This window comes from Odocoileus virginianus, chromosome 9, assembly GCF_023699985.2.
Source record: "Odocoileus virginianus isolate 20LAN1187 ecotype Illinois chromosome 9, Ovbor_1.2, whole genome shotgun sequence".
In the NCBI taxonomy this organism is placed as follows: domain Eukaryota; kingdom Metazoa; phylum Chordata; class Mammalia; order Artiodactyla; family Cervidae; genus Odocoileus; species Odocoileus virginianus.
The window spans coordinates 59,119,372-59,147,207 of record NC_069682.1 but is presented as its reverse complement, the minus strand read 5'-3'; the positions used below and the strand labels follow the sequence as shown (position 1 = coordinate 59,147,207).

General features: G+C 41.3%; 1 protein-coding gene and 1 pseudogene across 2 annotated transcripts in view; one reads left to right on the top strand and one right to left on the bottom strand.

Annotated features, from left to right (window-relative positions):
- LOC139036455 (ATP synthase subunit gamma, mitochondrial pseudogene) overlaps nucleotides 1-2,545 on the top strand; it is a 58,942-nt pseudogene extending 56,397 nt beyond the window's left edge.
- ASIP (agouti signaling protein) overlaps nucleotides 1-27,836 on the bottom strand; it is a 116,332-nt gene that overhangs the window by 70,567 nt on the left and 17,929 nt on the right. Inside the window, exons 2-4 of one of the 2 annotated variants that reach the window (XM_070472549.1) lie at nucleotides 22,606-22,664; nucleotides 20,954-21,033; nucleotides 19,577-19,664 (exon numbers count right to left, since the gene is read on the bottom strand). The gene's annotated coding sequence lies outside the window, so the exon portion shown is untranslated. Of the gene's footprint in view, nucleotides 1-18,968; nucleotides 19,383-19,576; nucleotides 19,665-20,953; nucleotides 21,034-22,605; nucleotides 22,665-27,836 lie in introns of those variants that run through there. The other variant, XM_070472550.1, reaches the window with a different exon arrangement.

Here is a 27,836-nt window from a genome sequence, read left to right as displayed (position 1 = left end):
TGTATGTGCATAGCTAACATGAAGATTAAAGGATAAAACTAGTAAAGTCATATAAAACTACAATAATTAGCCAAGGTATACACACAAAAGGTGTAAAATATGAAGAAAAAAACATAAAATGTCAGGAGGAGGTGTTAAAATGTAGTGTTCTCAGAATGCACTCAAACTTAAGTGACCACCAACCTAAAACAGACTGCTAAATACATAGCTTGTTATATAAGAACCTCATGGTAAGCATGAGCCAAAAACCAATAAAAGACACACAAAATATAAAGAGAAAGAAATACAGATGTAACACTAAAGAAAGGAATCAAATCACAAGATGAGACAGCAAGAAAAAAAGAATAGAGAACAATAAAAATTACCAGAAAACATTTAACAAAATGGCAATAAGTATATACCTATCAATAATTACTGTAAATGTAATTATTATATGTTCCTAGGCTGAATGGAAATACATACAGTGGCTGAATGGATTTTAAAAAACCCACATATATGCTGCCTAGAAGAAGGTCACTTCAGATTTAAGGACACATACAGGTTAAAAGTGAGGTGACAGAAAAAGATATTCCATGCAAATGTAAACAAAAAAGAAAGTATGGGTTACAACATTTATGTCAGACAAAATAGGCTTTAAAAGAAAGACTATAATAAGAGATAAAGAAGGGTATTACATAAATTAAAGGGATCACTCCAACCATTATTTCTGACCACAGTGGTATGTAACTAGAAATCAACTACAAGAAAAAAAATAGAAGAAACACAAACACATGGAATCTAAACAATATGGTATTAAACAACCAATGGATCACTGAAAAAATCAAAAGAGAAAAAATCTGGAGACAAATAATAATGGAAATGCAACATTGCAAAATCTATGGATCACAGCAAAGGCAGTTCCATGAGGGAAGTTTATAGCCTACATCAGGAAACAAGAAAAATCTCAAATAAACAATCTAACCTTACACCTAAAGAAACAATAAAAAGAAGAACAACAAAAAAACACCAAAGTTAGTAAAAAAAAAAAGAAAAGAAAAAATAAAAATCATAGTGGAAATAAATGAAATAGATAAAGTAGAAAAGATTAATGAAACTAAGAGCTAGTTCTTTGAAAAGTTAAAAAGAAATGACAAATCTTTAGCCAGAATCATCAAGAAAAAAAGAGAAAGGGTTCAAATAAATAAATCAGAAGTGAAAGAAGATAATTTACAGCTGACATCACAGAAATACAAAGGATCATCATAAAAGATTACCATGAACAACTGTATGTCAGCAAATTGAACAATCTAGAAGTAATGGATAAGTGCCTAGAAACATATAACTTTCCAAAAATCAGGAAGAAACCAAAAATCTGAACAGACATTATTAGCAATGAAATTGATTCAGTAATCAAAAGACTTCCAATGAACAAAAGAAAAATACAACTTCACAGATGAATTCTACCAATATTTAAAAGAAGAGCTAATATTTTTCAAACTATTACCAAAATTGATGAGGAAAGAATGCTGCCAAACTCATCCTATGAGGCCAGCATTACCCTGATACCCATAAAAGACAAAACACCACAAAAAAGGTAATTACAGGCCAATATCCCTGATGAATATAGGTGCAAAAAAAAAAAAAAAAAAAAAAAACCTAAATAAAATACAAGAAAACTGAATTCAACAATACATTAAAAGGACCATACACCATTATCTGGAATTCATCCCATAAAAGCAAGGATGGTTCAGTATCTGCAAATTATCAATATGATACATCACACTAACAAAATGAAAAATAAAATGCATATGATCCTCTCAAAAATTGAGAACGTTTCTGACAAAATTCAACATCCATATATTATAAAACTTCTCAACAAAGAGGATATATAGGCAACAATATAACAAAGGCCATATATGACAAAACCATATCTAACATCATACTCAAGGGTGAAAAGGTGAAATAATTTCCTCTAAGATCAGGAACAAGACAAAGATGCCCAGCGAAATACGCCCGAGCTGAGAGGGAGCTGAAACCAGCCCGAGTGTATGGAGTGGGGTCCTTGGCTCTTTATGAAAAGGCTGATATTAAGACTCCTGAAGACAAGAAGAAGCACCTCATTATCGGTGTGTCCTCAGACCGAGGGCTCTGTGGTGCTATTCACTCCTCGGTTGCTAAACAGATAAAAAGTGAGGCGGCCAACCTTGCAGCAGCCGGGAAAGAAGTTAAGATTATTGGAGTTGGTGATAAAATCAGGAGTATACTTCACAGGACTCATTCTGACCAGTTTCTGGTGACGTTCAAAGAAGTGGGGAGGAGACCCCCTACCTTTGGGGATGCGTCGGTCATTGCCCTTGAGCTGTTAAATTCTGGATATGAATTTGATGAAGGGTCTATCATCTTTAACCGATTCAGGTCTGTCATCTCCTACAAGACAGAAGAAAAGCCCATCTTTTCCCTTGACACCATTTCAGGTGCTGAGAGCATGAGTATCTACGATGACTCTTGTCACTTTTATTCAGCTATAGTATTGGAAGTTCTAGCCACAGCAAACAGACAAAAATAAGGAATAAAGGACATCCAAATTGGAAAAGAAGAAGTAAAACAGTCACTGTTTGCAAATGACATGATATTATATATAGGAACCCTAAAGACTCCACCAAAAACTATTAGAACTAATAAATAAATTCAGCAAAGTTGCAGAATATAAAATTAACACACAGAAATCTGTTGAGTTTCTATATACTAATGACTATCTACCAGAAAGAGAAACTAAGAAAATAATCCCATTTACATTTCATAAAAAAGAATAAAATACTGAGGAATTAATTTAATCAAGCAAGTGAAAGACCTATACTCTGAAATTTAGAAGATATTAAGGAAGGAAATGGAAGAAATTGAAATTCTTGCCAATAAATGCAAAGATATACCATACTCATGAATTGGAAGAGTTAATTGTAAAAATATCCATACTATCCAAAGCAATCTACAGATTCAGTGCAATCCTTATCAAAATACCAAAGGCATTTTTCATAGAACTAGAGCAAATAATTCTAAAATTTGTATGAACCAAAAAAGACCCTAAATAGTGACAGAGTCATTTCCTAGGCAGGTCGATAAGGAGTCTAGGGATCCCCAAGGAGAGAGAGGTCTGGAATTCTCATGGAGGAAGAAAGGACAAACTTTTTTCCCCCTCTACATTCCTTAGGATTATGTAACAATAATGTATGCTGCTTGAGGACTGTCTCTGGAAAAAACCTTCTGGCTAGTCCTGTTATCTTAAAATGTAAATTATGGGAGTAGGTCTAGTGAGGTCTTTACAACCTCCAGACATTCTTTTTTTCCATTTATTTTTATTAGTTGGAGGCTAATTACTTTACATCATTGCAGTAGTTTTTGTCATACATTGAAATGAATTAGCCATGGGTTTACATGTATTCCCCATCCCGGTCCCCCCTCCCACCTCCCTCTCCACCCCATCCCTCTGGGTCTTCCCAGTGCACCAGGCCCGAGCACTTGTCTCATGCACCCAACCTGGGCTGGTGATCTGTTTCACCCTAGATAATATACATGTTTCGATGCTGTTCTCTTGAAACATCCCACCCTCGCCTTCTCCCAGAGTCCACAAGTCTGTTCTATACATCTGAGTCTCTTTTTCTGTTTTGCATATAGGGTTATCGTTACCATCTTTCTAAATTCCATATATATGTGTTAGTATGCTGTAATGGTCTTTATCTTTCTGGCTTACTTGGCTCTGTATAATGGGCTTCAGTTTCATCCATCTCATTAGAACTGATTCAAATGAATTCTTTTTAATGGCTGAGTAATATTCCATGGTGTATATGTACCACAGCTTCCAGACATTCTTTTGATTCACTGTAACAACTAATTGGAGAGTATATAACTCCATTGCTAACACTAGCAAGGGGGTACTCTTTCTGGCCCCTCTGATGCCTATGTCAGAAGCTTTCTCTATCTCCTTTATACTTTAATAAAACTTTATTACACAGAAGCTCTGAGCAATCAAGCCTCGTCTCTGGCCCCGGATTGAATTCTTCTCCTCCGGAGGCCAAGAATCCCGGCGTCTTTTCGTGGTTCAGCAGCAACCTTTCATCTTGAGGGCTTGTCAGGGACAAGGTAAGGATGCTTGGAGCTCTAGTTCTTTGTTCTCCTAGCAAGCACGTTTCCTGCTGTACTTTACTAACTACAGTTTGCTTGTGTGAATGAATGACACACCTGCGCGAAGCAAGTGAGGAGCCCTGCTCTGCGGTTCCACGGTGACCTCATGCAGCTTATGGCAGAAATCTGTTGAGGATTTATACCGACCTGCCAATGCCAAGAGGCACCCAATGTCTCCTTCGGGGACTGACCAGAAATGGGCAAAGCATGTGGACCGAACTCTCTTTTCTCAGTCGAACTTTTCGGTCTCTTTGACCATCTCATAACTCCTTGGAAATTAGAAGTACTAACCTAATCTATTGGATCATAGACTTTCAAGAGATTTGTGATCTATGCTGTTACTGTGTACTGTTACTTAGATCCCAAACTTGGATTGGGAGTCAGGAAGTTCCTAGCCTCGCTAGGAATCCAAAGTTCAGAAGCTAGATGGAGCTCTAGCTACAAGCGCATCTCTGAGGTTAAAGTTTTCTCAGATTGGAACTACAATGGGTTTTTTTCCTTTGGTAACACTGGCTCTTAGTGGACCAGAGGAGGCTCTTATACTGGCGCGGTGACATTTGGAAGGAACATCTCTGTTTTATGTTCGTATAGGTCTTATTGTGGTCAGGAATATACTCAGGGTCGTGCACAGGCACTTGGGTGATGAATGTTTCTCCCAGCGGTCTTAGCCTGGGAGGCATTCCAGAAGGTTACTCTTGATTGCACCCTGGGTGGCATCAAAGGCAAGCAAGGTTTTAATGGTGAGGAGCTGGATGTCAGTCAGGGATGCCATCACGACTACCCCTGTCTCGGCGGTAGAACCGGGAGGGACGAGTATGTTGCCTGAGATGGTAAGGGACAGACTAAGTCCGGCCAGGAAAGAAAAGCTTTGATGTAAAGTCTGTCTACACCCCCACCTAGAGCAGGGACGGATGCCTCCGGTAGAAAGATGGTGCTGGTCGCTTTTTTATTCTTTTACAGATGGGAGTTATCAATTCCAGCCTCACTCCTTTAAACTGTATCCTGGAAAACTGGGATAGATTTGATCCCCAGGGCTTAAAGAAGACACTCCTGGTCTTCCTAAGTGACGATACTGCATGGCCGCAGTACCCACTGGAGGACAGCGAATGGTGGCCAGTTAGAGGGTCTCTTAAGTATAATACTGTTTTACAATTAGACCGGTTCTGTAGAACCAGTAGAAGTAGTAGAAGTAGCATATATGTTGCCCTTTTTCTTTCTGTGAAATATGCCAGACTTATGTCCTAAGGGTATAGATTTGGGTGTGAAACCTTCAGCTCCCTCCTGTCCTCCTACTTTGCTAGATGAGATGGAGGACAGGAGACAAAGAGATAAAGAAAAGCAGGTTTCTCCAATCTATCCCTGGGATCATATGCACAGAGCAGCCAGAGAGACTGAGGAACAGCCACACAAAGTGTTGCCTCTTCATGAAGCACCCACCAGGAGAAATAATCAGTCTATGAGAGTTGATAAGCCCTTTTCCTATCAAGAAATACAAAGAATCAAGGAGGATCTCTGAGACTATCTAGAAGACCTGGAGAAATATATTAGAGCTTTTAAAGGTGTTACTCTGCTTTATGACCTTACTTGGAAGAATGTGATGTATATCTTGGGACAAATGCTGACTCCCTACTCAAAGTTGAGTTTTGGGAAACGCGGTTGCTTATGGAGATGAATGGCTTGGTAATGAATCAGTAGGGAAGAGGGAGGATGAGATAACCACCCTCCCCACTGGGAATCAGGCGGTCCCAATTACAGAACCAGACTGGGACTACACACAGCTAAAGGAAGATGGGGTCAGAATCATTTTGTCAGATGTATTCTTTTTTTTTTTTTTTTTTTGTCAGATGTATTCTTGAAGGACTCAGGCAGGCACGTGCTAAGCCTTTAAAATATGGCAAATTGGCAAACATAGAACAGGAGGAGAAAGAAGCTCCCAGTAAGTTCCTAGATAGACTGAAAGAAGCCCTTCGCAGATCCACTGAGATTGATCCCGAAAGTGAAGAGGGAAAAGTGATCTTAAAGGATAGATTTCTCACTCAGTCGGCTCCAGATATCCACCGTAAGCTATTAAAACAGGCGTATGGACCAAATCAGTCTTTAGATAATTTGTTACAACTGGCTCAGACAGTCTATTATGGTAGGGAATAAGAGAGAAAGAAAGAAAAGCAGAAAAAGACAAAGGAACAGGTGGAAGCCCTCGCAATGGCTGTAAGAACTGTTCTTAAACAGCCTGAGAAAAATGCCCAGAGGGACCCAGGTGAAAAGGGATGGGCTTGCTATTACTGTGGAAAGGAGGAGCACAGCAAGCGGGATTGCCCTCAGGCATCCAAGCCGAGCCCAGCCCCTGCCCCCCCCCCCCCCATGTCCGGTCTGCAAGGGACCACACTGGAAGAGACTGCCCCCAGAGGCATAGGTTTCAGGGGTCAGACTCTCAAGACAATCAGGACTGAATGTGCCCTCAGGTCCCCACACAAGCTCCCGTTCCTAATTACACCTGAGGAACCCCGGGTATTAATAACTGTGGGGGCCAATCCGTCGATTTCCTTTTAGATACTGGGGCACCTTACTCTGTGCTTACTGAAGCCCTTGGCCCACTTTCTTCCCAATCTGCTTCCGTAATGGGACAGTCTGGACAAGCCAAAAGGTATTCAGTTTTTCTGTAAGTTGTGACTTACTCTGTGCTATTTTCACACGAGTTTCTGATCATGTCATAGTCTCCCTCACCCCTTTTGGGGAGGGATTTACTGAGCAAGATCCATGCCTCTGTTTTCATAAATACGGAGCCCTCCCTTTCTCTCCCTTTAATTGAACAAAATGAAAATCCTAGAGTGTGGGCTGATGGAAAATCTGTGGGTCAAGCACAAAATGCTGTTCCTGTAGTTGTCAAGCTCAAAGACCCGCACTTATTTCCACATAAGAAGCAGTATCCACTGAAACCTGAAGTTAAGGAAGGGTTAAAACCCATCATCAAAAATTTAAAGGAGCAGGAACTATTAATTCCCTGTAACAGTCCATGCAACACTCCTATTTTGGGTATAAAGAAATCAAATGATAAATGGAGATTAGTTCAAGATTTATGAATAATAAATGAGGCTGTGGTTCCTTTACGCCTCGTGGTGCCTAATCCTTATACTCTATTGTCTGAAACTCCTGAACGAGCCAAATATTTCTCAGTAATTGATTTGAAAGATGCCTTCTATTCAGTGCCTTTAGCGGAGGAAAGTCCATTTCTATTTGCCTTTGAAGACCCTATGCAGCCAGCTTCTCAGTTAACCTGGACAACTTTGCCCCAGGGATTTCATGACAGTCCTCAATTATTTGGACAAAGTTTGTCATAGGATCTACAAAACTTTAATAGCTCTGAAGCAGTGGTGTTACAATGTGTAGATGATGTTGTGCTCAGTACTGAGACAGAGGAAGCTTGTTCATGAGCCTCAGAAGATTTCTTAAACTTTCTGGCAGGCTGCGGTTACAAGGCATCAAGAGAAAAGGCTCAGCTAGCAATCTGTTAGATATCTGGGCCTAATCATATCAGAAGGGACTAGGGCCATAGGCCCTGAGAGAATGAAACCTATACTAAATCATTCCCTACCTATGACTTTAAGGCAATTGAGAGGATTTTGGGGAATGATGGGCTACTGTCACATTTGGATTCTAGGTTATGGGGAACTTGCCCAGCCTTTATATAAACTTTTGGTTGAGACTCAGCAGGCCCAAACCGACAAACTGGTTTGGTCTCCAGATACTCAAAAGGCTTTTAAATTTCTTCAGACTGCTTTCTGGCAAGCTCCCGCTCTGAGCTTGCCCACAGGGTAAGAATTTAATTTGTTTGTCACTGAAAAAAAAGGTATGGCCTTGAGAGTTTTGACACAACCCCAAGGGCCTCACCAGCAACCTATTGCTTATCTAAGCAGAGAATTAGATGTAATTTCATGTGGGTGGCCCCACTGCCCAAGAGTAATTGGGGCAGTGGCTTTATTAGCACCCGAAGCTTTAAAAATAATTAATGAATGAAACCTTACTGTACTGACTTCTCATGATGTGAGTGGAATCTTAAATTCTAAGGTTAATATTTGGATGACAGACAGTAGGCTTCTTAAATATCAGTCATTGTTGTTAAAGGACCAGTAACTAAGCTTAAAGTTTGTGGAAATTTAAATCCTGCCACTTTCCTTCCTGAGAAGGAAAATGAAACACCTGATCACGATTGTTCCCAATTCCTAACTTTAAATTATGCAGCTCAGGAAGATCTAATGGATACCCCATTAGACAATCCTGACATGGAAATATTTACAGATGGCAGTTCTTTTGTTCAGGATGGAAAGCGTAAAGCAGGTTACACTGTGGTGACTGCTGAACAGCTTTTAGCAAAATCTCTCCCCCAGGGAACCAGTGCCCAGTTAGCGGAGCTTGTGGCTCTGACCCGAGCTCTAGAGTTAAGCAAAAGGCAGTGGGTAAATATCTACACTGATTCTAAGTATGTTTATTTGACTTTACATGCTCATGCTGCAATATGGAAAGAAAGTTTAAAACAGCAACAGGAGAACCTATTAAGCATTTCAGAGAGATCGAGAGACTTTTAACTGCTATATATTATCCTAAAGAAGTAGCTGTTATGCATTGCAAAGGGCACAGCAGGGATGGGAGTAAAGTAGCTGAAGGTAATCTGACTGTCAAGCCAGAAAAGCAGCACTTTATGAAACCCCTTCACTGCAGACACCTTTGATCTGGACAGGTCCTGTGGAACAGGAAAAACCGTAATATACTGAGGAAGAATTAGAAAGATATGAGAAAAGAGAAGCAAAGATTACTGATAAAGGATGGTTACAGTCCAAGGATGGATGATTAATAATTCCTGAAAATGCTCAGTGGAAAATTCTTAAGGGTTTACATCAGAGTTTTCATTTGGGTGCAGAGAGTACTTACCAGATGGCTTCTCATTTGTCTGAAGATAAAAATGTAATGAAAACTTTAAAAAATATTGTCAAAAGGTGTGAGGTTTGTCAGAAAAATAACCCAAAGACTGGTAAGCTAGCAAAATCTGGTTTACAACGAAGTGGAAAATACCCTGGAGAGGACTGGGAAATTGATTTTACTCATATGCCAAAAGCTAATGGGTATTCTTGCTTACAAGTTTGGGTGGATACTTTTACTGGATGGATTGAGGCTTTCCCCTGTCGTAGTGAACAGGCTAAGGAGGTTATAAAGATTTTAAGCCATGAAATTATCCCCAGGTTTGGACTGCCACAGAGCCTTCAGAGTGACAGTGACTCCGCCTTAGCTGCTCTAACTCAGGGGGTGTCTAAAGCTCTAGGAATAGAATATCACTTACACTGTTCTTGGAGACCCCACTCCTCAGGAAAGGTTGAAAAAGCTAATGACATTATCAAAAGACATCTGTACAAATTAACTCAAGAGATGCAGGACAATTGGATTAAAGTCCTACCCGTAGCTTTAGTGAGGGCTCGAACTGCCCCAAAAAAGGAGGGACTGTCCCCCTTTGAATGTATTTATGGAAGGCCTTTCTTACACACAGACATTGTTATAGACCCTGAAGCCTTGGAATTAACTAGTTATGTAACTCAGCTCTCAGTTTTTCAACAGGCATTAACAGAACTCCAGGAGAGGACTCCTGACCCAGCCTCTGAGTCAAATAAGCCTCTGTTTGAGCCAGGAACTGAGGTCCTCATAAAAACATTGGGGCCTGGGGATCCATCCCTTGAGCCCCTCTGGGAAGGCTCGTTACTAGGTTATTCTTTCTTCTCCCACAGCTGTTAAAGTGCCAGGAATTGATTTGTGGGTACATCACACTCGTGTTAAGAAGTGGCACCCTGAACAGAACTAAGGGACTTCATTTTATGTCTTTACTTTCTATTCTCTGGCTTTGTACTTTTCAGATAGGCATGATAATCTATGTAAGCCTACTTATGCTGACTCCAAAAATCCTGAGTCTGTCGTTTGAACCTCAAGACAATGCTTGGGTTCACTCCTATGCAGCATTTCATAATCAGTCTAACTTCTGGGTCTGTGGAGCACTCCCCTCTTCATCAGTGGAAGGCTTCCCATGGTGGACATCTCCACATTGAGGAAAAGACTTTCTCCAAGTTTGCAAATATCTTCAACAACAATCACATGTGATGCCTCTTCTTAAACTGATGACATCTAACAACCTTAAGATGGACTGATGTTACTATGGACATAATGTGACTCTTCATTTTGATTTTAACTTGGTTTAATGATTATTTTGCCTTATGTCTGTAACTGTATAATGGGGTTTTCTAACCATCTAAAAGTTTTTAATTTACAAATGGTTGTCCAAGCTCTTACGAGTGCCACAGCCTCCTCCAACTATTACTTGGGGCCCCTGTATCAGAGACCCTCAATATGAGGCTTAGGAGAATATGTTGCCTCAGCAATTTAGGGACTATGCCCCTAGACAGCAGGAAGTAGTTATGGAATGAAAACGACGCCCCTTTCCCTTAGCAACATAATTCTCCTAAAAGAAAAAGGAGGGATGAGAGAGTCATTTCCTAGGCAGGTCAATAAGAAGTCTAGGGATCCCCAAGGAGAGAGGGGTCTGGAATTCTCATGGAGGAAGAAAAGACAAACTTTTTTCCCCCTCTACATTCCTTAGGATTATATAACAATAAGGTATCCTGCTTGAGGACAGTCTCTTGAAAAAACCTTCTGGCTAATCCTGTTCTCTTAAAATGGTAAATTATGGGAGTAGGTCTAGTGAGGTCTTTACAACCTCCAGACATTCTTTTGATTCACTGTAATAACTAATTGGAAAGTATATACCTCCAGCAAGGGGCTACTCTTTCTGCCCCCTTCTGATGCCTATGTCAGAAGCTTTCTCTATCTCCTTTATACTTTAATACAACTTTATTACACAAAAGCTCTAAGCAATCAAGCCTCGTCTCTGGCCCCAAATTGAATTCTTTTCCTCTGGAGGCCAAGAATTCCAGTGCCTTTTCGTGGTTCAGCAACAACCTTTCAATAGTCAAAGTAATCCTGAGGATAAAGAACAAAGCTGGAGGTATCATGTTCCCTGATTTCAGATTATACTACAAAGCTATAGAAATCAAAACACTATAGTACTGGACAAAAAACAGACACATATATCAATGGTACAGAATAGAGAGCCCAGAAATAAATCCACACTTATATAGTCAGTTAATCTATGACAAAGGCTCAGATCATGAACTCCTTATTGCCAAATTCAGACTTAAATTGAAGAAAGTAGGGAATGAATGGGATGGGGAGGGAGGTGGGAGGGGGGTTCAGGATGGAGAACACATGTAAACCCATGGCTGATTCATGTCAATGTATGGCAAAAACCACTACAATATTGTAATGAGCCTCCAACTAATAAAAATAAATGAAAAAAAAAAAAAAAAAAGAAAGCAGGGAAAACCACTAGACCATTCAGGTATGACCTAAATAAAATCCCTTATGATTATACAGTGGAAGTGAGAAATAAATTTAAGGGACTAGATCTGATAGATTGCCTGATGAACTATGGATGGAGGTTTGTGACATTGCACAGAAGACAGGGATAAAGACCATCCCCAAGAAAAAAGAAATGCAAAAAAGCAAAATGGCTGTCTGAGGGGGAGTACAAATAGCTGTGAAAAGAAGAGAAGTGAAAAGGAAAGATACATCCATTTGAATGCAGATTTCCAAAGAATAGCAAGGAGATAAGAAAGCCTTCCTCAGTGATCAGTGCAAAGAAATAGAGGAAAACAATAGAATAGGAAAGACTAGAGATCTCTTCAAGAAAATTAGAGATACCAAGGGAACATGTCAAGCAAAGATGGGCTCAATAAAGGACAGAAATTGTACGGACCTAACAGAAGCAGAAGATATTAAGAAGAGGTGGCAAGAATACACAGAAGAACTGTACAAAAAAGATCTTCACAACCCAGATAATCACGATGGTGTGATCACTCACCTAAAGCCAGACATCCTGGAATGTGAAGTCAAGTGGGCCTTAGGAAGCATCACTATGAACAAAGCTAGTGGAGGTGATGGAATTCCAGTTGAGCTATTTCAAATCCTAAAAGATGTTGCTGTGAAAGTGCTGCACTCAATATGCCAGCAACATTGGAAAACTCAGCAGTGGCCACAGGACTGGAAAAGGTCAGTTTTCATTCCAATCCCAAAGAAAGGCAATCCCAAAGAATGCTCAAACTACCGCACAATTGCACTCATCTCACACACTAGTAAAGTAATGCTCAAAATTCTCCAAGCCAGGCTTCAGCAATATGTGAACTGTGAACTTCCAGATGTTCAAGCTGGTTTTAGAAAAGGCAAATGAACCAGAGATCAAATTGCCAACATCTTCTGGATCATTGAAAAAGCAAGAGAGTTCCAGAAAAACATCTACTTCTGCTTTACTGACTATGCCAAAGCCTTTGACTGTGTGGATCACAATAAACTGTGGAAAATTCTGAAAGAGATGGGAATACCAGACCACCTGACCTGCCTCTTGAGAAATCTATATGCAGGTCAGGAAGCAACAGTTAGAACTGGACATGGAACAACAGACTGGTTCCAAATAGGAAAAGGAGTACGTCAAGGCTGTATATTGTCACCCTGCTTATTTAACTTATATGCAGAGTACATCATGAGAAATGCTGGGCTGGAGGAAGCACAAGCTGGAATAAAGATTGTCAGGAGAAATATCAATAACCTCAGATATGCAGATGACACCACCCTTATGGCAGAAAGTGAAGAAACTGAAGAGCCTCTTGATGAAAGTGAAAGAGGAGAGTGAAAAAGTTGGCTTGAAGCTCAACATTCAGAAAACTAAGATCATGGCATTCAGTCCCATCACTTCATGGCAGATAGATGGGGAAACAGTGGCTGACTTTCTTTTTCTGGGCTCCAAAATCACTGCAGATGGTGATTGCAGCTATGAAATTAAAAGACACTTACTCCTTGGAAGGAAAGTTATGACCAACCTAGACAGCATATTAAAAAGCAGAGACATTACCTTGCCAACAAAGGTCCATCTAATCAAGGCTATGGTTTTTCCAGTAGTCATGTATGGATGTGAGAGTTGGACTATAAAGAAAGCTGAGCACCGAAGAATTGATGCTTTTGAACTGTGGTGTTGGAGAAGACTCTTGAGAGTCTTGGACTGCAAGGCGATCCAACCAGTCCATCCTAAAGGAGATCAGTCCTGGGTGTTCATTGGAAGGACTGATGTTGAAGCTGAAACTCCAGTACTTTGGCCACCTGATGTGAAGAGCTAACTCATTTGAAAAGACCCTGATGCTGGGAAAGATTGAGGGCAGGAGGAGAAGGAGACAACAGAGGATGAGATGGTTGGATGGCATCATCGACTCGATAGACATGGGTTTGGGTGGACTCTGGGAGTTGGTGATGGACAGGGAGGCCTGGCATGCTGTGGTTCAGGGGGTCGCAGAGTCGGACATGACTGAGAGACTGAACTGAAAGAACATATGGTATATATATACACAATGGAATATCACTCAGCTATAAACAAGAATGAAATCTTGCCATTTGCCACAACAGAGAGGGTATTATGCTAAGTGAAATAAGTCAGACAAAAAAAGACAAATACCATATGTTTTCACTTACAAGTGGAATCGAAAAAACAAAACAAGAGATTCGCTGGTGACTTAGTGGTAAAGAATCTGCCTGCTAATGCAAGAGACAAGGGTTCAATCCCTGGTCTAGGAAGATCCCACATGCCATGGAGCAACTCAGCCTATGTGCCACAACTATTGAGCTTGTGCTCTAGAGTTCAGGCTCCACAATGAGAGGAGCCACCATGGGAGGGAGGTTTAAGAGGGAGAGAACAAATATATACTTATGGCTGATTAATGTTGATGTATGGCAGAAAGCAAAACAACATTGCAAAGCAATTATCCTCTAATTGAAAAAACAACAACAAAAGAGAATATACTCCAGTGAGAAGCCTATGCACCAAAACTAGAGAGTAGCTCCTGCTCGCTGCTACTAGAGGCAAGCCCACGCAGCAACAAAGACCCAGCACAGCCAAAAATAAATAAAATTATGCAAACAATAAGAAAACAGAAACAGCTGTAGATACAGAGAACAAACTGGTTATTACCATAGGGGAGAATGTTAGGGGGTTTGGTGAAATAGATGAAAGAGATTAAGAGGCACTAACTTCCAGTTATAAAATAAATAAACCACAAGATGTAATATGGGCTTCCCAGTAATATGACGCTAGTGGTAAGGAACCTGCCTGCCAGTGCAGGAGACATAAATGACTTGGGTTCAACCCCTGGGTCAAGCAGATTCCCTGGAGGAGGACACGGCAACACACTCCAGTATTCTTGCCTTGAGAATCCCGTGGACAGAGGAGCCTGGCAGGCTACAGTCCACAGGGTTGCAAAAGTTTGGACACGGCTGAAGCAACCTAGCATACATGCATGAAAGATGTAACATACAACATAAGAAATATAATCAATAATACTATAATAACTTTGTATGGTGACAGATGGTTACTAGACCTATCATAGTGATCATTTTGTAATGTATTTGCATGTCAGACCACTGTGCTGTCAAATCATTATGTCAGCTACACTTCAATAAATAAAATCTATGTGGAAATGAAAAAAAAAAAATCTATGTGGAAATGCAGAGCAGAAGTTCAAGAATAGTCAAGATAACCTTGCAGAAGATCAGAAATATGAAAAACTTATTCTATTATGTATTAAGTTCATTATAGTAGCTACAGTATTTGAAATAGCATGGAATTGGCACAAAGACAAACTAATAGATAAATTTTCAAAATGGACATGCCAGAACCAGATTAACCAGACTCTCATAGAAAACTGTCTAACTATAAAAGGAATTAATAGTCTTTTCAGTACACAATACTGGGTCAATTGGCTATCCATATGGAAGAAAAAAAGGAAATATGACCTTACAGCATAGCCTAAAATCAATTCTAGATGGATCATGTTTTCAGATTACATTGCAACTATCCATATTTAATAAAATAATAAAAAGTACATAAAATTTAAAATTCAATACATCAGAAATACTGGCCACATTTCAAGTGTTCAATACCTGCATCATGTTGGCTGTCATATTGTACAGCATAGCTGGAGAATAGTTCTATCACTGCAGAAAGTTCTATTGAACAGCACTATTCAAAAAAATATTATAGGGGAAAATTTTTATGACTTTAGGTAGGAAAAAAAAATTTTAACAGAATTTTTTTAAAAGATGCTAACCATGAAAGAAAATCTTGAATAATTTAATCAATTTAAATTTAAATTAGGAACTCCTTTTCATCAAATAACACTATAAAGACAGTGACAATGGAAGCCGCAGAATGGAATAAGAGCCAGGCCTAGGGTGAGGCAAGTTGAAGCCTCAGGTGAAAGTCTAGTAAAGTGTTAAGCTTGGACACAAATTTTTAAGGGGGCATCAAAAAACAACAGCAACAACAACAAAAAAACCCCTCAGTAATCAAAACAAGATATTTGCAATATTTTTAAAAATAAAAATTAGTTTTTTAAAATCCATGATGAATAAAATGTCTTAATTTTAAATCAACATAGGTATCTACTGATTTTCCCTTTGCTTCAGGGTCCAGTATGCTTAGACAGCATTTGGGAAATGATATTTGTAACTTGTACACAACCAATGTCTACAATTTAAAGAACATAGAGCAATAAAAATGTCAGACAACCCAACAGAATAGGTTCAAGATATGAAGGGTATTTCACAAAACAGGATATCCAAATGGCCAATGAATGACAAAAGGTGCTCAACTTCATTAGTCTCAAGGAAATATAAATTAAAATAGAAAGGCATTCTACTATTCTCTCACCAAAATAGTTAAATATAAAAGACAGACAATACCAAGTATTGATGAAAACTGAAAGTGAAAGTGTTAGTCACTCAGTAGTGTCTGACTCTTTGCAACACCATGGACTTGTAGCCTGCCAGGCTCCTCTGTCCATGGAATTCTCCAGGCAAGAATACTGGAGTGGGTTGTCATTTCTTACTCCAGGGAATCTTCCTGACCCAAGGATCAAACCTGGGTCTCCCACATTAGCAGGCACATTCTTTACCGTCTGAACCACGAGGATGTTAAAAAACCCAGAAACCTCAGACACGGCTGTTAGAAATGTAAAATGATACAACTAATTTGGAAAACTGGCAGTATCTATTAAAGCAGAACTCACATGTCTTACAATTTAGCACTTCCATTTTTAGATATACCCAATAGAATTGCATTCATATGTTCAGCAAAAAACTGTTCACAAATGTTCCTAATAGAACTGTTCATAATAGTCCCCAACTGGAAACAACCCAAATGCCCATCAATAAATAAATTGTGGTATATTAATTCATGAAATACCATATAGCAATGCAAATAAAATATTACTACATGCAGAAATTCCCTGGAGGTGCAGTGGTTAGGACTCTACCCTTTCAATGCAGGGGCCACAGGATTGGATCCCTGATTGAGGAACTAAGATCCCACAAGCTGCGTAGTGCAGTCAAAAAACAAAATCCCAAATATTACTACATGCAATAGCATAACTAAATCTTACAAAGCAAAAGAAGTCACACATCAAAGTACATACTGCCCCACCACCACCACCCCCGCCCACCACCAACAACAGGCAAAACTTAATTATGGTGTTAGAAGTCAGGTTAGTGGTTACCCTTGGGAAGAAAGAGACTTAAAGAAGGCATGAGGGGGTTCTGCGTACTGGTAATGTTCTGTTTCTAGATCTAGGTTCAGTTTTCCTGGGTGTGTTCATGTGATGAAAATTCATCAAGCTGTACACATTTTTGTTTAATAGAAACAAACGTCAAATAAAAGTTTATAGTATTGTGGTCTGTGTCCAGACCATTCAGGATCCCAGGGAAGAGGGAGATCAAGATTTTAAAAATTAAGCAATCAAGTGAAAAAGGCAGCTGTCACAACCTTCTCTCTTTGACCTGGCTCCCTGTCACCCAGCAAAGTCAGGGACTTTCAGCTATCGTCTTCCTCACAAGTAGGAGAGGCGAGGCTTTGTCTTCTTTGATGCACAGGAAGATGGCAGCCCTGAGCAAGTCTATGAGGAGGTTAAAGCCCCACAGACAGAAGTAGATGCAGGCTTAGAAACTGGCCTCCTAATTCCCGCTACTGAGCTTTGTGCACCAGGGCCTGCTGCTACCGAGAATCAGGCCACCCGACCATCCCGAAGCTCCGATCAGTGTAACTTCACTGGGGTCTAGTGGTTTTTTCTCTGTGTCCCTGACTTACAGTGGTGCTGTGGATGGGGATGACATCACTTTTCTGGAAGGGAATGTCAAAGGGTGCAACTATAGGACATAAGGAGGCAATTTTAAATAACCAGTTTTATCCTTTCTGAAAGTCCAATCACTGACTGTATTGAATGAGGGCTGATGGCACTTAAGAGTGGAACAAACCAAGGAAAGAGTGAAACATATACTGGATGGGAACCAGTCAGAAAGGACTATTTCTAAACAAATGAAAAGAGTCACACTTTTCATCCTTTCATCTTTTAAATAAGATCTAAATTGTGGTTTAGAATGTTTTGAATTTAGTACTTTTGTTCCAAGCTGATTCTTCTTAAAAACACCTGAATATAAAGAATCTGTAAGCACAGGTTTGGGGAACAGATGGAGACAGAACTGGTGGCTGTCTAGTAGGCAATTTATGGCTGTGTCCTAATTTTGTGGGGGTTATCAGAAGGACTTATAGAGCTCTCCCCCACTGCAACACCCCCCGTTCTTCTTTTTCCTCGAGAGAGCTGCCCCATGAGCAAAATGCAGACCTCTTGGGGCTATAGGGACTACTTTGGCCCCCCAGACCCATCTGCACAGGTATTTAAATTGGATACAGACTTTAGCTTTACAGTTCTTTCCAATTTCCTCACCAAAACCTGAATAAATCTTCCCTACCCAACTGAACTCAGTTTTCTCTCAAGCCACAGTCTATTTCTTTGTGTACATTTTCCCTGAGCCATATTCTTTCTTATCTCAATCAAAGATGACACTCTGCTACCATCTACCTTCCTCCCAAACCCAACACACACATTGACATGTGATCTTTTTTATTTCTATTTTCTGTTTTGTTTCTATAAGAACTCTTCTCTCTTTTTGACTAGCGTCCTGGCTCTTTCATCGAAACACTAGGCTCCTTTGCTTTCCCGTACTGAACTGTAACTGCATCTTTGCTGGAATGCTCACCCATATGCAGAAGCACTTGGAAAAGAAAAACATTTGCAGTGTACAGAAAGATGGCAAGTTTCATGTTATTTTAATTTTTGAGATGCCTTCAGACTGTCTTGAAGAACCAGAAACAGCCCTTTTCCCAGACTGTATTTCAATCCCGAGCCATTTACACAAAATGGGTTTACCGTACTCGACAGTAAAACTGCCAATTAAAAACAATTGTCTCAAATTGAGTTATACATTTCTTTATATCCTTGATTATGCACAGGACTCCAAAGCAACTGAATCCTGTAAGTGGTTTCCTAGACCCACAGATCTGTTTTTCAAAGCCTCAACCTGACAGAGACTGAAACCAAACACTTCAACCTACAATTTACTTCTTTTGAGGTAAAGATCGGTCTCCTTTCTTCATCTGTCTGACAGGATATTTGAGTGACCAAATCAAAAGGCTATAATGGGCACCCCCCCATTCCTGGTAATTACCTTTGTATGGGGCTTTCCTGCTCAGAGTTGTGCCCAAAATGAAGCGATCAGTGTTAGTGTCCCGATCCTTAATGAGATCCCTGTGGCTTAAGCAGAGGAAACGCAAGCACATGCCCTACCTTCAACATGAGAATCTTTTCCTTTATTTTCAGAGCAGGTTGACCAAATGAACCACTGTAACTTCAAGCTTCCAAGGTATGGTTCCATTTCTTCCTGGATTTGTTCTTTATATCATCGGTGGTGTCGGTTCTCTGCAACATGGCTGCTCCCTCCCGGAATGTTCTTCTCCTATGTATCTCAATAGAGCTCCACACTTTGATACAGGAAAGGGCACAAACCTGTAGCCTTCTCTTCTCTGGTACTATCTCAGCTACCTGTACACAAAGTATGGGCAGTGGCCAACCGCTTTTACAAAAATTTAGGTGCTCAAATATAGGAAGATTCTGCACCCAAGTAAGAAACTAATTTGGAAACTTAAATCAGTGGAATGTACCAGGAAAAAAAAATCGTCTAGGCACCAAGGGCTTGGTGAATTTTTTTACTACAGAAGAAACAAAACAGTAGAAGAAAATGAGGAGGAGGGAGGAAGGGAAAGGAAAGAAAAAGAAGAGGAAGAAAAGGAGAAGAAATTGAGCTCATAGATATCCTGTTAAGCACAGATATGGCTCTGTACTGAAACACTCGTTGACAAAGAGAAAGAAATTTCTTCTGCCCACACTGGACTCACCTCTCACTCTACAGGGCCCTGTCCCGGGAATTGTCAGTAGCAGCTGTCTGTGGTCAGTAACAGATAACTCCAGATCAAAAGAAGGGTTCTGAAATCAAGATGTCTTTTTTTAGGTTAATGGTCCTCCAAGTGGAATCCAGGGATCTATAGTGGGTCTGCAGAGATTCTTCCAACCGTTCTGTGGGCTGGGTCAAAACGCAAGGCACCGAAGTGTGTTGATTTTTTTTTCCCCCCTTTTAAAACATATTTTCTGCTGTGGATTTCAATCAAAACTTAAAAGCATCAAAACAAATATGTTTAAAGGGACCTACAAATAATCACAGGGATTCAGCAAACACACCTGAAAAGTGGTTGGTTGGTTTGTTTGCTGGCTTGTTCAATCTAGTAAATGGGTAATACTTTTGTCTAGCTCAAGTTGTCTAAAGACTAAAAATTTTGAAACTCACCAGTCCAGATGAAAAGACAAACCTTGCAAAGCACATCTTTGTGAGGGGAAGAAAGTCAAGTCCTTTCTCCCCTGAGTTTCCCATTTCCCGGCGTCACTTACTTCCTGGCCCTCTCTCTCTGTACTGCTTTCTAGCTCAACATCCACAGCTCTGAAGTCGGAATCAGCCACTGCCAAGAAGAACCCGTCTCTGCAGCTACAGCTGTCATTACTCGGGCTTCTCTTCCAGGGGGCAGGAGCTCAGGTATGGGGTGAAGGAGATGTCAACTGCAGCTGCAGCTTGAGAAGATCTGCTTTTCCTCAACCCAGCCCCACAACAACAGTTAACCCCAGGAAAGCCTGGACTGCTGGAGAGTTTTGTGAATTATCTCATGACCCAGTTGTTACCCATATAGCACAACAAAGCCGTCAGGCCATCGAGGCTGCTCAGATGCCATGAGATAAAATTTAGTCCTTACACCTACATTTGCCTTTCCCTCTCTGATGGAGCTACATGCACATTCAGCTGTCAGTTGAGCAAATTTGCACCATCATAGTTTCTTAGAAGCATTTCAAAGCAGAGGGGCTGCCTATACAGTAAACAGTGTAAACAGTGTGGGAGTTTACAGGGTAAACTGTGGGAGCAGTAAATTATAATGGACTTAGAGGCCTGTAATTGGACTTTGCTGAAGTATTTGAAGCACCATTTACCTATCAGTAAATGTCATATGTACAAAGTGCTCTCAGATAACTCAGATGCTACCCTTAATTACTCAGATGCGTTAGCTCTCCTCTGGCACAGACTCACTCAAGAATAAAGGAAGCAATGTTCTTCTCATCTTGCTTGATAAGGTGAAAACAACTTGTTAGCTCTTTGAATGTGATTGGGGGGTGGGGGAGAAAGAAAGAGGAAAGAAATCAATCTCAGTATCTGAATGGAATTTGTCACATACCTCTCAGGGAACCCCTGGTTCTTAAATGTTTCCGCTAAAGATTGCCTCTTCCAACTTCTGCAGAAGCTCAATGACTCAGCCTGTGAGAGAATGGATACTTTGTTGCCAGTTCGTGCAAGTTGGTTTAAATAGGTTGTGAAGATGCTGTAGCTGTGACCAAACCTCTGGCAGGAGGAGGCGGGGCAGCACATGCCACGTAAGCACACTTGCGTGTTTTGCCTGTTTTCTGTGAGGATACCCAGTGGGAAGGATGTTTGCCACATAGGAGGAACTGGAGGCTGTCTATTGTATTACATGGTATCCCAGACTTAGAATCTGCCTCCTGCAGGAACAGTCCACAAATTTGCTCATGTTTTGAGATCTACGTTTGATTTCTACATGGCTCCTGTCTCTGGATTCCTTGGGTATCACAGAAAGGGATCAGGGTATCAGAAGACCTGGTTTCAGCTCCTGACTAACACTTATAAGCTCTACGATTTTAAACTAATGTATCTGCCCTTTCTGAGCTTCAGTGTATTGGTCCCATGGGTAAATAATATCCTCAATGGGGATATTGGGGAATGAACTGAGACAATAGTATGCAAAGTGCCTGGTAGTGTTGCATGCATATGAACTGTGTGTGAATCTGAGGGAGCATAAGGTGGCAAAGGATGACTCAGCCTTGAAAGAGGAAGACCCCATAATTATAAGAGGGGCCCAGAGAAAGGGTTCAATGATTGTGAATACCCTGTCTTACTGAAACTTTTGGAAGATGTTTGTTCTTAAGGTGAAATGATGAAAAAAGGCACTGAACTGGAAGTTAGGAAATTAGTATTCTAGTCTTGATTCTGGTGACAAGAGAGCTAGTTTGCGCAGGTCAATTAACCTCTTTGTGTTTGTTTCCTATATAATAGTGATATTCATACTCTCTTTCCTAAGTGTAGTATTATTGTAATGCTTGAATAAGACAGGGTCTAGATATATATATATATATATATATATATATATATATATATCTGCCTACAATGCGGGAGACCTGGGTTCAATCCCTGGGTCGGGAAGATCTGGAGAAGGAAATGGCAACCCACTCCAGTATTCTTGCCTGGAAAATCCCATGGAGGGAGGAACCTGGTAGGCTACAGTCCATGGGGTCGCAAAGAGTCGGACACGACTGAGCGACTTCACTTTATATATGTGTGTGTGTGTGTGTATATATATATATATATATATATATATATATATGTAAAACATACTAAAATATAGGGCCTCCTCAGTGGCTCAGTAGTAGAGAATACGCCTGTGAATGCAGGAGATGCAGGAGACTCTGGTTCGATCCCTGAGTTGGGGAGATCCCCTGCAGGAAGAAATGGTAACCACTCCAGTATTCTTGCCTGGAGAATCCCATGGACAGAAGGACCAGGCAGGCTACGGTCTAGAGGGGTGGACATGATTTAGTGACTAAACAACAACATTAAAATATAATTTATTTTGGTCAAAAACTTCCTGCCTTCAATCTTTCCCAACATCAGGGTCTTTTCCAATGACTTAAGCATATAGCGGAACAAGTCAAGCAGTCTGGTAGGCAGGAACAGGATCATCCTTGCAGCTTTGGGAAGCTTAAGACAGAAATCCTACCCTCAAATCTCTGATCATATAACCTTGTCAACACTTACCTTCAATAGTAGCCAAGAAGGAGAACCATCTTCATTTGCCTTCCTGTCCAAGCAAACACCTGCAGAAAAAAATTAGGAAAACTCAGTTTATTTGTTCTGTCTTCTTGTTTGCTTTTTCTTCCATGACCCAGCATACTGAAGACCTGCCCTGGGTGAACAGATTATGGGAGAGGCTTGTGGCACAGGCACTCAACTCTGAAACACTGAGGCTCTACCTCTTTCTTATAGTAAAGGGCTGCCTGGAATGTTCCTCCCATTTATGGGTCAGCCTGGGCCCTAAAACAAATGCAGCTGCCACAGACTCTTCTGCATGGACAGAGAGACTTAAGGACACTGACATCTCCCCATAAGTGTTTCCGTTTATAGGGAGCCACTGAAGTGGTGGGTTTGGGGAGCAGGAAGGCAGCAAATGGACAGAATTAGGATTCACTCTTTCCTGGGGTACCTTGGCCTTGGTCTACAAAGAAAAAGACACTGCAGGCCATCCCAGTTTCAGGCATACAGCATCTCCTCCCCAACTTGTCCTTAAATAATCCTGGCTCATGTAGCAGTAAGGACAGGAAACTGTTAGAACTAGCAGAGCTCTGACATTTCAAGCCCTAAAACAGATCTAAATCCAGGCTCCCACATTATGACCATATGGCTTATCCTTTTAAAAGGAGTCATTGAGTATAAATTTCTTTTTAATACTTATGGATCTACCTCAGGAGAACTTGGGGAAAATCTAAGATAAACTTAAAAATCTAAGAAAAATCTTAGAGACCCTGTATCTATTTAGATTCACAGGAGACAAGCAGATAAAAGACTACTAGTTTAATATGTTAAATGTGTAAGGTATGTCGGTTCCTTAGAGATAAGAGTAAATGGGGACAGTTTTCATTTGAGGGGCATCTGGTCAGGAGGACTTTAAGAGACCAAGATGTTCCAGGGAGAGGATATAATCTCAATCTTCTGAACTTTATTGTTAGAACTTCTATCATCTGGGCCTGAAGAAAGTCCAAATAGGCCAGGAGTCCAAGGACAGAAGGACCCTTAGGTGGCGGGATAGGGGACTATACGAGTGAGTGCAGGGTTGCTAGGAATGGGATAGGCGCACCCACCTTACTCCCAAAACTTGTCCCCTGGCTGGCCCTCCTTCCTCTAACATTTTAGGCTCTGTGATCTTTTCTGCAAAGCAAACCATATGGTTTTGATTCTGGCTCCTGGCTTACTGAGAGTGTTTCATGTCTCTAGCAGCAGGAAGCCCTTCCGCTTTTTTAAGCAGTTGCTCTGGCATCTAAGAGAGGAGGCCAGCTCTTTCGGACTCCCTCACCAGCTGGACTTGGCAGCCCAGCGGAAGGCAACACACAGTTTAGAGAAAAGGTAACAAGAATGGCTGTAGAGGGTGAAGAGATACTCCTGGGATTCACACAAGTGGACTCCAGGCTCTCCCACTTGCGGATGTCTGTCCAGAGAATTGACTTTTCCTCCTCAATGCTGCCCCCGACCCCCACCCCCGGATTTCCATTTGAGTGTTCCTGTGAGGTAAACCTTTCCTGGAGATGGGACAGCAGCTCTTAGTGCTTCTGGAGGTGATGGAGGAGAGAAGTGCCTCAAAAGGGACAACACAAAGCATCTAATACCATGGATTGGTACTTCAGTCAGATGAATTTCAATGGGATTCAGTGGAAGAAAATTCTGTGATATGAGTGGTAGAAAAGGAGGAGGTTAGGAGATGTCAACCACTTCTCAGAAGGAACTGAAGCTACTCTGTTGTGAAAGGAATGAAGGGATACTGACAGGCTAAGGAAAGCCTTAATCATTTTGTTCTTTATATAATGTTTTATAATTTTCAGTCATTTGATTTTGTCTCTAGGCCTGTGCACTTACTGACATTTCTACTTAAAATTTTTTTCTGCAGGTACCCATATTGCCTTCTTCTTTCCTCCAGATTTTAGAGTCTCCTCGTCAGAGAGGGCTTACCTGACTAACTTCTCTTCACACCCTGTCACATCACTTTACTTCCTTTCTAAACCTCATTGTTATCTGAAATTATCTTGTTACTTGTTTTGGTTGTTTTTCAATGATAACGTAAGCTCCATGGAAGTACCCCATCTATCTTGGTCACTGCTGTATCCTCAATGCCTAGAATAGTGCCTGCAGAACAGCAGGTTTTCAATAAGTATGTGTTGATTTGCAGAATAAATGAGCAGAATGGGTTGGGAGAGCTAGCCCCAGAAAGCTAGCTAAAGTTGGGATGGGATGCACATGGTCAGAAAGAACAGAAATGATCAAGGGAGGAAATTGGGAGCAGTAACCAAAATCTCCTGAGCAGTGGAAATAGAAAGTGAAAATAAAGGAACCACATTTTGCCTTGCAGCTTTCATCATATGCAACAAATGTTTGTTAAGTGCTTCCTATGTGCCAAGCATTATGCTAAGTGCTGCGGATATGAAGATGAATGAAGTTATAGGGTAGGGAGGATGAATGAAGTTATAGGGTAGGGAGAATGAATGAAGATGAGGGGGAGAGGAGGCAACCTCAGGAGTCACTCTTTCAAGTCATTCACTGAGTTCATCATCTTATAAAGAGACATAAAAAACAGATACATGACATTGGGACGGGGGCTATCATGAGTGTGCTGCTGCTGCTGCTGCTAAGTCGCTTCCATCGTGTCCGACTCTTAGCGACCCCATGGACTGCTGCCCACCAGGTTCCTCTGTCCATGGGATTTTCCAGGCAAGAGTACTGGAGTGGGGTGACACTGCCTTCTCCATCAGGAGTGTGAGTGAACTTCAATAAGGGGAACATATTAGTGGAAACTGCAGAGGAGATAACTTTTGATTTGGGCCTTGGAGATAAGTAAAGAATTTATCAAGCAGAGAGAAAGGAAAAAAAGAGTATTCCAGGCAAGGAAACAGCATGAGCAAAGGCATGGAGGCGTGAAAGTACTTATGCTTGGAAAACAACAAGCAGACCAAACAGTTCCCTGTGACAAGAATATAGTGTACATGGGGGAATGGCTATATATGAGGCAGATGAAATGCATTGGTGAAGGGCTGGCCTTCTTATGGGCCACATTAAAGAATATGGACTTAAATCAAAACAACCTAGATTTTCTGAAATTCTTAGATCCTCATATGACCCCTGATGAATAGTGGTATGTTAGCAAATTCTCTCCATCTATGACAAAAAAAGAATCAAAGGACTCTTGGCTCAATGCCCAGAGGTCTCATTGCACCTTACAGGTGTCACTTCAATACAGTGCAGCTGAGGGTCTAGGAGAAATACTAGCCAAGGATGCTAGGCCCCCCACTCTCACCCAAGGTCAGAGTGAAATGCCAGGGTCCTACCATTGATCTCACACATAGCTAGGCTCAGGTTACATCCAGTGAATGAACTACAAGGGCTCAAGGTGGCTCAGGCAGGGGCAGCTGCTAGTAGACAGGCCAGGGTGAAACAAGCAGAGCATGCATCTAAGGTGTAAAATTTAAGGGGGTTCCAAAAATCTCAATAACAAAAAAAAAGGATATTTTAATTAGATATCAAAAAATAAAAATTTACGTGAAATCAGTAATGAAGATTGCTCTGTTATTCCATTATGCAGTTTGTTATTCAAGGGTTAGATGTGGCCTTAGGGTAATTCCCTCATAGGTTCTTCAAACTTCTTCCAGAGATCAGGAAATGGGAAGGTCTGAATGAGGCCAGTCCAGGGAACTAGAACCTGGGAGTGCCAGCTCCATCCTCCCTAGTTAATCTGGGGCCTATGCAGAAGATGAGGGAGCCCAGATTTGCTGCTTACTTTCAACCTAAAGCACCTCCCAGTCTCAGGTCTGTTGTGGTCTGTGCACAGGTTTGAAAAGAATTTCCAGACATGAGACAGAATGAGAGAGAAATAAAGTTTATTAGAGTGGGAGACGCTGTTAGAACAGCGGGCCAGCTCAAGGAAGAAGTTTTGAGCCTCTTTTTTTTGGCGGGGGGGGGGGGGGGGGGGGGGTCAAGGAAGAACTTTTATCTGCTCTTGCACTCCAAGACTCTCCTTGGTTTCATCTGCTCTTTTGTCCTTGGGTCACCACAAGGCCGGTACATGATCAGTGTGGATCCAAAGTACCTGCCAAATGGCCTACTGCCTCTTCTGGGAGAGGCTCCATACTCCAGGAACAAAGAATGAAGTAAGCAGTGCTTTAGTGTTTGACAGGCTAACCTGCTTGAGGATTGACTCTTATTTTCTGTGGTGTCAGCCACTTTCTTTGTAGAAGAATGAACCATTCCTATCTTCTCCTATGCTTGCCACCCCCAAAGAATAACTCAGGGCCTTTTGTACTGGAGGTTCATTTGCCTTAGAAAAAATAGTCAACAGGCTTTTGTTTTTGAAATCAGCCCAGGTCTCAGAGGGGATAAAGTTGTGTTTTTTTCTGACACAAAGAAGGGCTCTTAGGATTCGAGGAGAGCTGAAGAGAGAGAATTTCCTGAGCTTGGCTCTAAAGCTAGGGAACACCGTGGTCTCCTTGTGTGGCCAGGTCCTACTCCTGCTCTCCCACAGACCCCTGGCACAGCAGGACCTTGAATGGGAATGACTGTGTGCTTATGTTAGGGGAAACACACTGATTAAAACCGCCCACCCTGGCCAGGCACCCTAGTAACCATTTGCATGAGTTGTTTTATGACAGGAGATCCTGATAAGGAATACGGAACTAATAAGACACCACCAACCGGAAGAGTTCAGGAAAGGTCAAAAGGAGACACCATGTGTCCTTCCACTTCCCAGAATCCCTCTCGCTAACATCCATCCTGGCTGAGTGATGCGTGAGCAACCAGGAAAGACTCTGAATTAGAATGATTGGCCAAAGACCACCCAGAAACTAATCCCATCACCATAAAACCTGAGACTTTGGCAGAGCAGTTCTCCTGGGTTCCCTGACCCTACTGCTCTCCACCTGGGTGCCCTTCCCAATAAAATCTCTTGCTTTGTCAGCATGTGTCTCCTCGGACAATTCATTTCCGAGTGTTAGACAAGAGCCGAGTTTCGGGCCCTGGAAGGGGTCCCCCTTCCTGCAACACTTAGAGGTGACCAGAGGCACTGCTATTTGGGAGTCTCATGCCCCACTTAGGCCTACAAAAAGGGTCCTAGAATAGACAGTTGACATGGGCAAAGAGCTCCAACGGTGGATGGCGCTGACTGAGAGATGTCTCTGAAATACTGTGAACTCCTGAAAAGAAGGCCAAGACTGGATTTTCTGCCCACTGGCAGA